Below are 12,163 nucleotides of genomic sequence, written 5' to 3'. Positions count from 1 at the left end.
ACTCCTTTCTGCAAAAGAGTCAAGGAAGTGCATTCCACAAGCATATTTGATTTGTGCCTAGTATTAACTGAATGAAAGCTGCTAACTCTTGGGACTAAGCTAATATTGCTAACAACAAACGACATTAAAGAAAATACATACTGTGAGGGCACTGTCAGAATTCCCAGACTATTGAATAGGGATCGACAAGAGGTTCTCGAACTTACACCACTCATAGCTCGAACAGTCCGTTTTTGAGCCAAAAATACCCTTTTTGAATCAGAAGAATTAGCCCAAAAAATAAAAACATATGACATAAGCGTATGAAAATATGCGAAGTAGACTACTTTTCGTGTTGAACTGTCACTTATTTCAGATACTGTTCTAATGGTAAATAAAGCAGCATTCAAGATCCTGAACATGGGCTTTCCACAACAGCTTACTATCCATCCGAACGCCTAGGAACTTGAACTGTTCCATCTCGCTTATAATATGCTCATTCTGTCTGATCAAAATATCGGTTCTTGTTGAATTGTGAATTATAAACTGTAAAAACTGAGTCTTACTGTGATTTAGCATCAAATTATTTTCCACAATCCACGAAATTATTTCATGAACTACATTACTTGATACTGTTTCAATATTACACACAAGATCCTTCACTACCAAGCTGGTGTCATCAGCAAACAGAAATATTTTTGAATCACCTGTAATACTAGAAGGCATATCATTTATATAAATATGAAACAGCAGTGGCCCCAGCACCGACCCTTGGGGAACGCCCACTTAACTGTCCATTGGGACTGAACATCACTACTACTCTCAATATTGTGGAGAATTACCTTCTGCTTTCCGTTCTTAAAGTAAAAGGCGAATCAATTGTAAGCTACTCCCCTTACTCCACAATGGTCCAACTTCTGCAGTAATATTTTGTGTTCAACACACTCAAAAGCCTTCGTTGAACACCTAGCGTTCGCAACCTTTTATTTAATCCGTCCAAAACCTCACAGAGAAAAGAGAATATAGCATTTTCAGTTGTTAAACCATTTCTAAAACCAAACTGTAGATTTGACACCAAATTATGTGAATTTAAATGCTCCAGTAACCTTGTATATTCAACCCTCTCGATTACTTTAGCAAACACCGATGGCATAGAAATAGGTCTGTAATTGTTAACTTTATCCCTGTCTCGCTTTTTATAAAGTGGCTTCACTACCGAGTACTTTAATCGGTCAGGAAACCGACCACTCCTAAAGGAAAAGTTACAGACATGGCTAAGTACTGGGCTAATATACATAGAACAATATTTCAGTATTCTGCTAGATACCCCGTCATATCCATGAGAGTTCTTGGCCATTTGTGATTTAATTATTAACTCAATCTCCCTCTTGTCAGTATCATGGAGGAGCATTTCAGGTAACAGTCTCGGAACACTTTTTTCTACGAGCGCTATATGATTCCCTGTTGGGACTAGGTTTCTATTTAGTTCACTTGCTATATTCAGAAAGTGATTATTAAATACTGTACATATATGCGACTTATCAGTAACACGGACATTCCCACTACGCACTGATTCTATATCCTCGACCTGTCTCTGCAGACCAGCCACTTCCTTTACGACTGACCATATGGTTTTAATTTTATCCTGAGACTTAGCTATTCTATCTGCATACCACATACTTTTTGCCTTCCTAATAACATTTTTAAGCACCTTAAAATACTGTTTGTAATGGGCTGCTGCATTTAGATTTTGACTGTTTCTAACGTTCTGATATAATTGCCACTTTGTTCTACAAGATATTCTTATCCCTCTAGTCAGCCACCCGAGCTGCCTGTTTGTGCTAGTACCCTGTTTTGAACGTCCTAACGGAAAGCAACTTTCAAAGTGCTCGAGAAAAGTCTTGAGGAAAGCATTATACACTCCTGGAAATGGAAAAAAGAACACATTGACACCGGTGTGTCAGACCCACCATACTTGCTCCGGACACTGCGAGAGGGCTGTACAAGCAATGATCACACGCACGGCACAGCGGACACACCAGGAACCGCGGTGTTGGCCGTCGAATGGCGCTAGCTGCACAGCATTTGTGCACCGCCGCCGTCAGTGTCAGCCAGTTTGCCGTGGCATACGGAGCTCCATCGCAGTCTTTAACACTGGTAGCATGCCGCGACAGCGTGGACGTGAACCGTATGTGCAGTTGACGGACTTTGAGCGAGGGCGTATAGTGGGCATGCGGGAGGCCGGGTGGACGTACCGCCGAATTGCTCAACACGTGGGGCGTGAGGTCTCCACAGTACATCGATGTTGTCGCCAGTGGTCGGCGGAAGCTGCACGTGCCCGTCGACCTGGGACCGGACCGCAGCGACGCACGGATGCACGCCAAGACCGTAGGATCCTACGCAGTGCCGTAGGGGACCGCACCGCCACTTCCCAGCAAATTAGGGACACTGTTGCTCCTGGGGTATCGGCGAGGACCATTCGCAACCGTCTCCATGAAGCTGCGCTACGGTCCCGCACACCGTTAGGCCGTCTTCCGCTCACGCCCCAACATCGTGCAGCCCGCCTCCAGTGGTGTCGCGACAGGCGTGAATGGAGGGACGAATGGAGACGTGTCGTCTTCAGCGATGAGAGTCGCTTCTGCCTTGGTGCCAATGATGGTCGTATGCGTGTTTGGCGCCGTGCAGGTGAGCGCCACAATCAGGACTGCATACGACCGAGGCACACAGGGCCAACACCCGACATCATGGTGTGGGGAGCGATCTCCTACACTGGCCGTACACCACTGGTGATCGTCGAGGGGACACTGAATAGTGCACGGTACATCCAAACCGTCATCGAACCCATCGTTCTACCATTCCTAGACCGGCAAGGGAACTTGCTGTTCCAACAGGACAATGCACGTCCGCATGTATCCCGTGCCACCCAACGTGCTCTAGAAGGTGTAAGTCAACTACCCTGGCCAGCAAGATCTCCGGATCTGTCCCCCATTGAGCATGTTTGGGAGTGGATGAAGCGTCGTCTCACGCGGTCTGCACGTCCAGCACGAACGCTGGTCCAACTGAGGCGCCAGGTGGAAATGGCATGGCAAGCCGTTCCACAGGACTACATCCAGCATCTCTACGATCGTCTCCATGGGAGAATAGCAGCCTGCATTGCTGCGAAAGGTGGATATACACTGTACTAGTGCCGACATTGTGCATGCTCTGTTGCCTGTGTCTATGTGCCTGTGGTTCTGTCAGTGTGATCATGTGATGTATCTGACCCCAGGAATGTGTCAATAAAGTTTCCCCTTCCTGGGACAATGAATTCACGGTGTTCTTATTTCAATTTCCAGGAGTGTATTTATCGTCTACTGCGTCAGCACTGTAAACATCTTGTCTCTTTATTGTTCCTTGATAAGGTTTACAAAGGTCTCTACATCAACTGGATCAGCTTTCCTAAGAAGTTGATAACTATATTTAACATGTGTTGTAGCACAAAAATCTTTTAGAGTTAAAATTTGTGCATCATGATCTGAAAGGCCATTCACCTTTTTGCTAACAGAATACCCTTCTAGTAATGAGGAATGAACAAAAATGTTGTCTATGGTTGTTCTACTGTCCCCTTGCACTCTCGTTGGAAAGAATACGGTTTGCATAAGATTTATGAATTAAGGAAATCTCGGAAATATTCCATTTGCACTACTCCCAATCTGTCATATTGATAAATTAATAAAATCGGTACCCTCTGTCTGGAACAGTTTCTTCTTGCTTCGTATTGGTAGACACTAGGACTGACATCTTTGGCTGGAAATTCGATCCCTCATCTGCCCAGTTTAGAAACCCTACTCTTCCCCCTTCTGAATTTTTCTTTCCACCTATTGGTGGAATCCTGGTACAGTTAGGTCGTTTAGTGGCAAATCCATTACATTGAAGGTAGCTGAAAATGGTCGTGAGAATTTCAAATTTCAGCTCAGTTGCGCTGTCCTTACACGATTTTCAGGAGACAGGGCAGGGGTTTGACTGGAGTGTGCTCGCAACACCACTATTGAAAACAACAAATTGATCAATCAGGAATTTGATATCATGATTGGAAACGGTGCTGTACAAAATTATAGTTATAAGGCAACCAGTAATGTGAGATGGCACCACCATTACGCTACTACTCACCCAGAGTCACTACTTGTCCCTACTAGCCGACCGGTGTGGCCGAGCGGTTCTAGGCGCTTTAGTCTGGAACCGCGCGACCGCTACGGTCGCAGGTTCGAATCCTGCTTCGGGCATGGATGTGTGTGGTGTACTTAGGTCAGTTAGGTTTAAGTAGTTCTAAGTTCTAGGGGACTGATGACCTCAAATGTTAAGTCCCATAGTGCTCAGAGCCATTTGAACCATTTCTCCCTACTAACCCAGAGTCCCTACTTCTCCCTTAGCCATCTAGCTGGGAAGTGTTTAGACAAATACACAGTCCAGTCACGTTAATGTGGTGGAAGAATTTCCGAAATGGCAAAGTTTGTAAACTATTCACGTGTGATCATGGTTAAAGTGTACTGTGCCTGCCAAAATTGCGCTATCCAAAATTGCACCATGGGCCATAGATGACAGTGGTGACCGACAGCTGTGGAGATATGCAACTACTGAGCAACTGACCACCCAGATGAATCAAGTGTCTACCAACAGCGTCTCCTCAACAACTTTCTGTGAACGTTGCTGCGTACGGCCCTCTACAGCAGGCATCTGGTTCATCACACTTCCATGTTGGCTTCGATTCATCAGCAACGAAAGCTGAAATTTGCGTGCCAGTACCGCAATTGGATGTCCTCTGAGCGGCGACAGCAGCCTTTTCAGATGAATCACGTGTTATACTCCATCACACAGATTGCCTTTGGCGTGTATGGCATGAAACGTACGCAAGCAAACACCCTGCAAAAATCATCAGAATGTTATGATCTGAAAATGTTTCCGTGCTATTCCCTGCGTGATCTCATCATTCTGGAACGCACCGTGGATCAACCCAAATATGCATCTATTCTTGGGGACCATTTCCACCTCTACATGCAGTTCTTTGTTCTCGGCACTATGCCATGTGCCAGCAGGACAACGCAACGTGTTCCCCAGCTCGCGGTGTATGTGTGTGTCTCGAAGAAAACCAGGATGATTTTGCTGTACTCCCCTGGATAAAAACACCCCGGATTTAAACCCAGTCGGAAAATCTTTGGAACCACCTTGATCGAGCTGTTCGCGCCATGGATCCTCATCCGAGAAACCTAGTGTAACTGGCCACGGCTCTGGAGTCAGCATGGCTCGAGGACCCTGTCGGTACCTTCCAGAAAATAAATGCCGTGTGACTAGGGCCTCCCGTTGGGTAGACCGTTCGCCGGGTGCAAGTCTTTCGATTTGACGCTACGTCGGCAACTTGCGCGTCGATGGGGATGAAATGATGATGATTAGGACAACACAACACCCAGTCCCTGAGCGGAGAAAATTTCCGATACAGCCAGGAATCGAACCCGGGCCCTTAGGATTGACAGACTGTCGCGCTGACCACTTTTTTTTCTTTTTTCTTTTTTTTAAGTGCTCTACCGACCTTTTTTTTTTCAAGATTACCACTGTTTATATTTTTTAATTTTTTTCCATTTTTTTTGCGGGCTTCTGCTCTACCAACTTTCCTTTTTTACTTTTTTTAAGTTGCAGCTAAGGAGAAAACAAATAAAAAACCTCTTGTGTATGAAAATAAAAGACGACGTTCTTCATAAAATAACACAATATAATTTGAAAACGTAAAACATAAAAGGTAGCTATATTTCCGCAATGGCCTTCTTTTTTTATGTTTTTTATTTTTATTTTTTTTATTGTTAACGTAAATGAGTATAGAGTCTCACCATCAGCAGCAAACTAAATTTTTTAATGTTTTTTTTTTTTGGGGGGGGGGGGGGTAGGAGCACAGGATAAAGAAAACAAATAGGCTGCAGATAGAGAGCTACGCGTGAAAAGCGTAAACGTGTGTAAGGAAAAAAAAAACTTAGAAGAGGAGGAGAAAAGAGAAGTGACAGAAAATAGGAATACTTTTCGCGCCATTCTCCACTTTGGCGCGCCATCAGAACAAAATCCATTCTATCATTGATCATTAAAGGGGAACGTGGGATCGTCCAGTCTTGGCTGGCACGGTTCGTTGAGATTCCAGCTTTGAGGCGGGTTGGTGAAAATACTCTCGGAATAGTTCGCGAAAACCACTCAGCTACCGAGGGCGGACACCTTCCAGAATCTCACTGACTCTCTTCCTGTACATTTCGCGGTAGTCCTCCTTGCAAAAGGTGGTTGTTCAGGCTTTGGACAAGTGTTCACGTTAATGTGACATGAGAGTGTAGTAGCTCGAACTGATATATAATGTGTGATGGCTATCATGCTTCCCACTTTCCAGTCCTGAATGGAAAGAGGAAGAAGCTTTAGTAAATACTACTGTAAACACTGTTATCTGCCACGCATTACACAGGCGTTCGCGGAATATAGATATGGATGCTATACTACAACGAAAAGCTTCAACAAAATTTTTGCGTCACGTTAAGACGTTTTCCGCTTACCCTAACATCATACATTTTTCTGTGTTCCTCAGCGCATGGTATTGTTACCACGTTAGTCAATTTTTTACAAATATTGTGATCACTTGAGTAACGTAAATTCCCAACTCTCTTCCACTCTGAAGACACACGTGAGTGGATCTATTGTGCTAATGTTCTGTATTGATGGCATGTCATATAAAGCTCAGACTTTTCGCAGATGATGGCAGTCATCTATACTGAAGTGGTGTTCCTATAAAAGCTGCACAAATAACTTGATATTATCCGAGAATGGTGCAATATACTGGCAAGTTACTTTAAATATTCAGAAATATAAAATGGTGCATTTCACAAGACGCAGAGTAGTATCCTACGACAACAATGTTAACGAATGTCAGTTGGAATCAGTAAACTCGTACGAGTATCTGGATGTGACAGTTGGTGGGGATGTGAAATGTGACGATCGCATAGGCTCAGTCACAGGTAAATCAGGTGGTATAATTTGGTATATTCATAGAATACTGAAAAAATGCGATTAGTCTGCAAACGAAATTATTTAAATTACACTTGTGCGACATACCCTAGAATATTGCTGTAGTGAGTGGGAAGCATTGTCAAGTTTCTGTAAAAATTGTCTGTATGTGAGGTAACTGAATATATTGATTTCAAAAACTTTCTCCTCACGTAACGTATACTTAGGGTATCGTATTCAATAGCTGAGCAAAACTGACTTTTTGTTGGCCCTGTGTTGCGCATGAGAACGGTGTCGTGAAATAAAACTTCTTAAACTTCATGAAATGCAAAATTTTAAATAAAGAAAATGAATGTATTTTGATGCGAAAAGAAAAGTACACAACTAAAACTCAGTACCGAAGTAATTGCAGCACATTCAGCAATCCTGTTAATCTAATATATAAGAAATTATCAGCCTTGCTTGCGGTAGTGAAACCAACCTTTACCTAGGTTTCAGACCAAATAATTTAGCCTTCTTCAGAAGATATATCTGAATCTATAATTTGTCTAAGTGGGCATGGTCTATAAATAAAACTAAAACAGCCTAAATAGGCGTAGTCACATTTTAAAAATGCGGTACAAACGTATTAAGTCAACACCAAGACTTGACTTAAGCTCTGGGCGTGCGCCTCGTCTCCATAGACGCCGTGCGGTGGGCCTCGGGAGCTCGCGTGAAACTGAGTAGGACTGGATAACGTGCTGCAAATCAACATGGCGGGGAACATTGCGCGTGTCCGACTGAGACCATGACTGCCAAAGATAGAAGACCAACGCAGTTATATCTTAAAACAAATAACTTATAGAAAGGTTGAAAATCTTAAACATGAAGCCTCTGCACCAGGTTATGACTATGTAAGTAGGCTGTTTAAGTTTTTTTATTGGTAACGTCACCTCTGTATGAAAATCACTGGCTGTGCTGTGTGCAGTCTGTGGCTGCTTTGCATTGTTGTAATACTCGCCATTGTAGGAACTTAGAAATACGGAAAAGCCACAAAATAATAACACAGGGCATTTCGGTAATTATGAAAGGAATTGGCAAGGTGGACCAAATTGTGAGATGGAACCGCCGACACGACGTAACAATGACCGATATGCTACTCGCCGACACGATGACTTTGACTATAAGCTGTTAATTACTACACGTAAATTCAAAACATTTAAGAATTCTGCCAACGACATTCATCCACAAGCGTGGCTCCATCAATTCTCTCATTGTTTTCCTCCCAACTGGTCATTAGAACACAGATTAGAATTTATGTGTGGCTACTTGGAGAATGAACCAGCTGTAAGAATGCAATCGGTCATTCACGATTGCCACAGTGAAGGAGAGTTTTACCATGCCTTCCTCTCAGCATATTGGTCTCAAGCCACATAAGACCGAGTTCTCTATTAATATCTTTCATTTGCTAACTATCCCTATCAGTAGTTAGTGCCTTCAGTAGTTTGAATCTTTTATTTAGCTGGCAGTAGTGGCGCTCGCTGTATTGCAGTAGCTTGAGTAGCGAAGATTTTTGTGAGGTAAGTGATTTGTGAAACGTATAGGTTAATGTTAGTCAGGGCCATTCTTTTGTAGGGAATTTTGAAAGCCAGATTGCGTTGCGCTAACAAAATATTGTGTGTCAGTTTAAGCACAGTCTTTTATAATTGTTCAAAGGGGAAGTTTCATATGGCGACCCTGCCAGGATACCTCACTGAAATCTTCTGATTTTTTTCTTGTAATTTGTGTAATTAGTGTAGATTTTGTTTATTGCTATTGCATAATTGTAGAGAGAATCTCCTTGGTAGTTGTGGTTTTTTATTGTTGCACAGTAAAACGGTTGTGGCATGCATGTAGATTTGCACCAAGTATTTCGCAACTGCAATTAACTAGATATTATTTTCAGTTCTATGTTAATGTGTTCTCTTATTTTTGCTCTTAAAATTGTGCTTTTCTGTGTTGTCGTGCGAAATACTGTGACAATAATGGCATGTGAAAAACGTAATACTAGGCTCCAAAGTAAACAGAGAAATGGCAGTGAAAATGAAAGCAGTGTGTTAGCGCCACCGAGTAATGAATTAACTGATGTTCAAAGTAGTAATTTGGTAATTGTACATAGGGAAATGGAGTGGGCTGCAAACAATGGTGTAGACAGTGAAACAATTAGTGAACAGGGAAGCATTATCGATCGATCGGTCGGCAACAGCTCGCCTCAGGAATCCGAAACGACAGGAGACAATTTTGCAAATCTAAGCCTGCTGTCTGTATTCTGTTCACATCCTCTTTCAAAATAGTTTTTCTCCACTGCACAATACTCATTTTGGTCCAAATCTTTTTCATATAACTTCTCAATGCATTTTTTTCCTATTTTCCATAGTCAGTTTCTTATATAGTCTACCCCCTCTTAAGCTAACTTAAATCTACTGAGCTCAGATGCTAAACTAAGGGACGAGGCAATGCAGCATCACATAAAACAATTAATATAAACAGCAATGAAAAAAAACGCAGATTTGCGAAGCAAGCAGCATTAAGAAATTAGCAAAGCAATTGTAATATTACAACTGATCTAAGGCAATGTGCAGCAAACAATAAAAATAAATCATTAGTAAAACTGGCTTAACAGAATAATGTAAAGTCAAATTCAATAACACTATGCCTGGCAAACAGCAGCAACTTATACCTAAACATGACATAACTCAAGCAGAAAAAATATTACAGTAAAAACAACAATGCAGATAAGGGAAATGTATATTCACATCTTAATGTCTATGTAATTAAAGTGGTGCACCACAACAACTTATTGTTAAAAAAATATTACCATGTACTTGAAAAGAAAATTATGTGTCCAGTTACTGTTACTAGTCCCTTCTTATTGTTCTTTCCTTTCCAAGTGCTCCTTTTTTTTTTTAAAGAATGTGGATTACAAAATTATCATTTAATAGATCTGTTGACAGAAAGTGTTCACATTGGCAAATGCATCTAAGTTTATTTTATAAAACTAATGCTGTAACACAGCTGGAAAACAGGTATCAAATGAAATAAGCAATTACGCAAACCAAAGCATACAAATATCATTCAATAGTCATGTGACATTTCATAAGTTAGTAGAAATTCTCTCAACTCTCGTAGAAAGATGCTTGGCGTAATCAGGTGTGCAGATGTAAAAATATTTCTCGTCATTTCATTAGGCATTTCAGAAAATATCATAAATTACGAGCTCCACAGTATGCTTTGAACAAGGAAGTGTCAATAGCGAGGATAATGGCCTCACCCCTTTTTTTTTTTTCTACCTGTGCTGCCGGAAAGGCACACCCTAATGGCTTGTTCTCCAGGTGTCTGACACAGCGGTGTGTCGACGACGCACGTGCAGGTGGTCACTTAACTTTCTTACGGAAATATTTACGACAGCAGTTTCCGCTACAGTGACAGTCTCATATAAAAATTTCACAGGTCGAGAATTTACGTTGCAAATGTGTAGAAACAAAATCCTATGAATATAACAGTGTACAAAAAAAGTTTCGCCGGCATTGTGATACATTCACGCATTTACACACATTTCATAACTCTTAAAGTACGATTCTTGGTTTCCAACATCCTGTTTCACAAGTCAAGAGTCCCTAACTTCTATTCATTATTCATATACATATAAACACGTAATCACATTCCTCGTATATGGTAGCATCATCTTATTGACATAAACATACCTCAACAGCATAATACACATCGTCGTCGTAAACATAACATCATAACACCTCAGTCAAATCTCAAAAAGGTCGTAGCTTTCTGCAATAATTTAAAACCATAAAAAATATTCTCTGCTCATTTCAATAGTGTCATCTGCCTCAAACGTACTTTAAAAATCATTATCTCATACCAAATGCATCATTCAAAGCTCTCATAGTATCACAATGGTTCCGAAAAATATGAGCAGTTCACAAAGTACAGACAAATACACTCCTGGAAATTGAAATAAGAACACCGTGAAATCATTGTCCCAGGAAGGGGAAACTTTATTGACACATTCCTGGGGTCAGATACATCACATGATCACACTGACAGAACCACAGGCACATAGACACAGGCAACAGAGCATGCACAATGTCGGCACTAGTACAGTGTACATCCACCTTTCGAAGCAATGCAGGCTGCTATTCTCCCATGGAGACGATCGTAGAGATGCTGGATGTAGTCCTGTGGAACGGCTTGCCATGCCATTTCCACCTGGCACCTCAGTTGGACCAGCGTTCGTGCTGGACGTGCAGACCGCGTGAGACGACGCTTCATCCACTCCCAAACATGCTCAATGGGGGACAGATCCGGAGATCTTGCTGGCCAGGGTAGTTGACTTACACCTTCTAGAGCACGTTGGGTGGCACGGGATACATGCGGACGTGCATTGTCCTGTTGAAACAGCAAGTTCCCTTGCCGGTCTAGGAATGGTAGAACGATGGGTTCGATGACGGTTTGGATGTACCGTGCACTATTCAGTGTCCCCTCGACGATCACCAGTGGTGTACGGCCAGTGTAGGAGATCGCTCCCCACACCATGATGCCGGGTGTTGGCCCTGTGTGCCTCGGTCGTATGCAGTCCTGATTGTGGCGCTCACCTGCACGGCGCCAAACACGCATACGACCATCATTGGCACCAAGGCAGAAGCGACTCTCATCGCTGAAGACGACACGTCTCCATTCGTCCCTCCATTCACGCCTGTCGCGACACCACTGGAGGCGGGCTGCACGATGTTGGGGCGTGAGCGGAAGACGGCCTAACGGCGTGCGGGACCGTAGCCCAGCTTCATGGAGACGGTTGCGAATGGTCCTCGCCGATACCCCAGGAGCAACAGTGTCCCTAATTTGCTGGGAAGTGGCGGTGCGGTCCCCTACGGCACTGCGTAGGATCCTACGGTCTTGGCGTGCATCCGTGCGTCGCTGCGGTCCGGTCCCAGGTCGACGGGCACGTGCAGCTTCCGCCGACCACTGGCGACAACATCGATGTACTGTGGAGACCTCACGCCCCACGTGTTGAGCAATTCGGCGGTACGTCCACCCGGCCTCCCGCATGCCCACTATACGCCCTCGCTCAAAGTCCGTCAACTGCACATACGGTTCACGTCCATGCTGTCGCGGCATGCTACCAGTGTTAAAGACTGCGATGGAGCTC

Source organism: Schistocerca americana, chromosome 6 (assembly GCF_021461395.2).
Source record: "Schistocerca americana isolate TAMUIC-IGC-003095 chromosome 6, iqSchAmer2.1, whole genome shotgun sequence".
In the NCBI taxonomy this organism is placed as follows: Eukaryota; Metazoa; Arthropoda; class Insecta; order Orthoptera; family Acrididae; genus Schistocerca; species Schistocerca americana.
The sequence above is the reverse complement of the archived record's forward strand: the minus strand, read 5'-3'. Positions refer to the sequence as shown.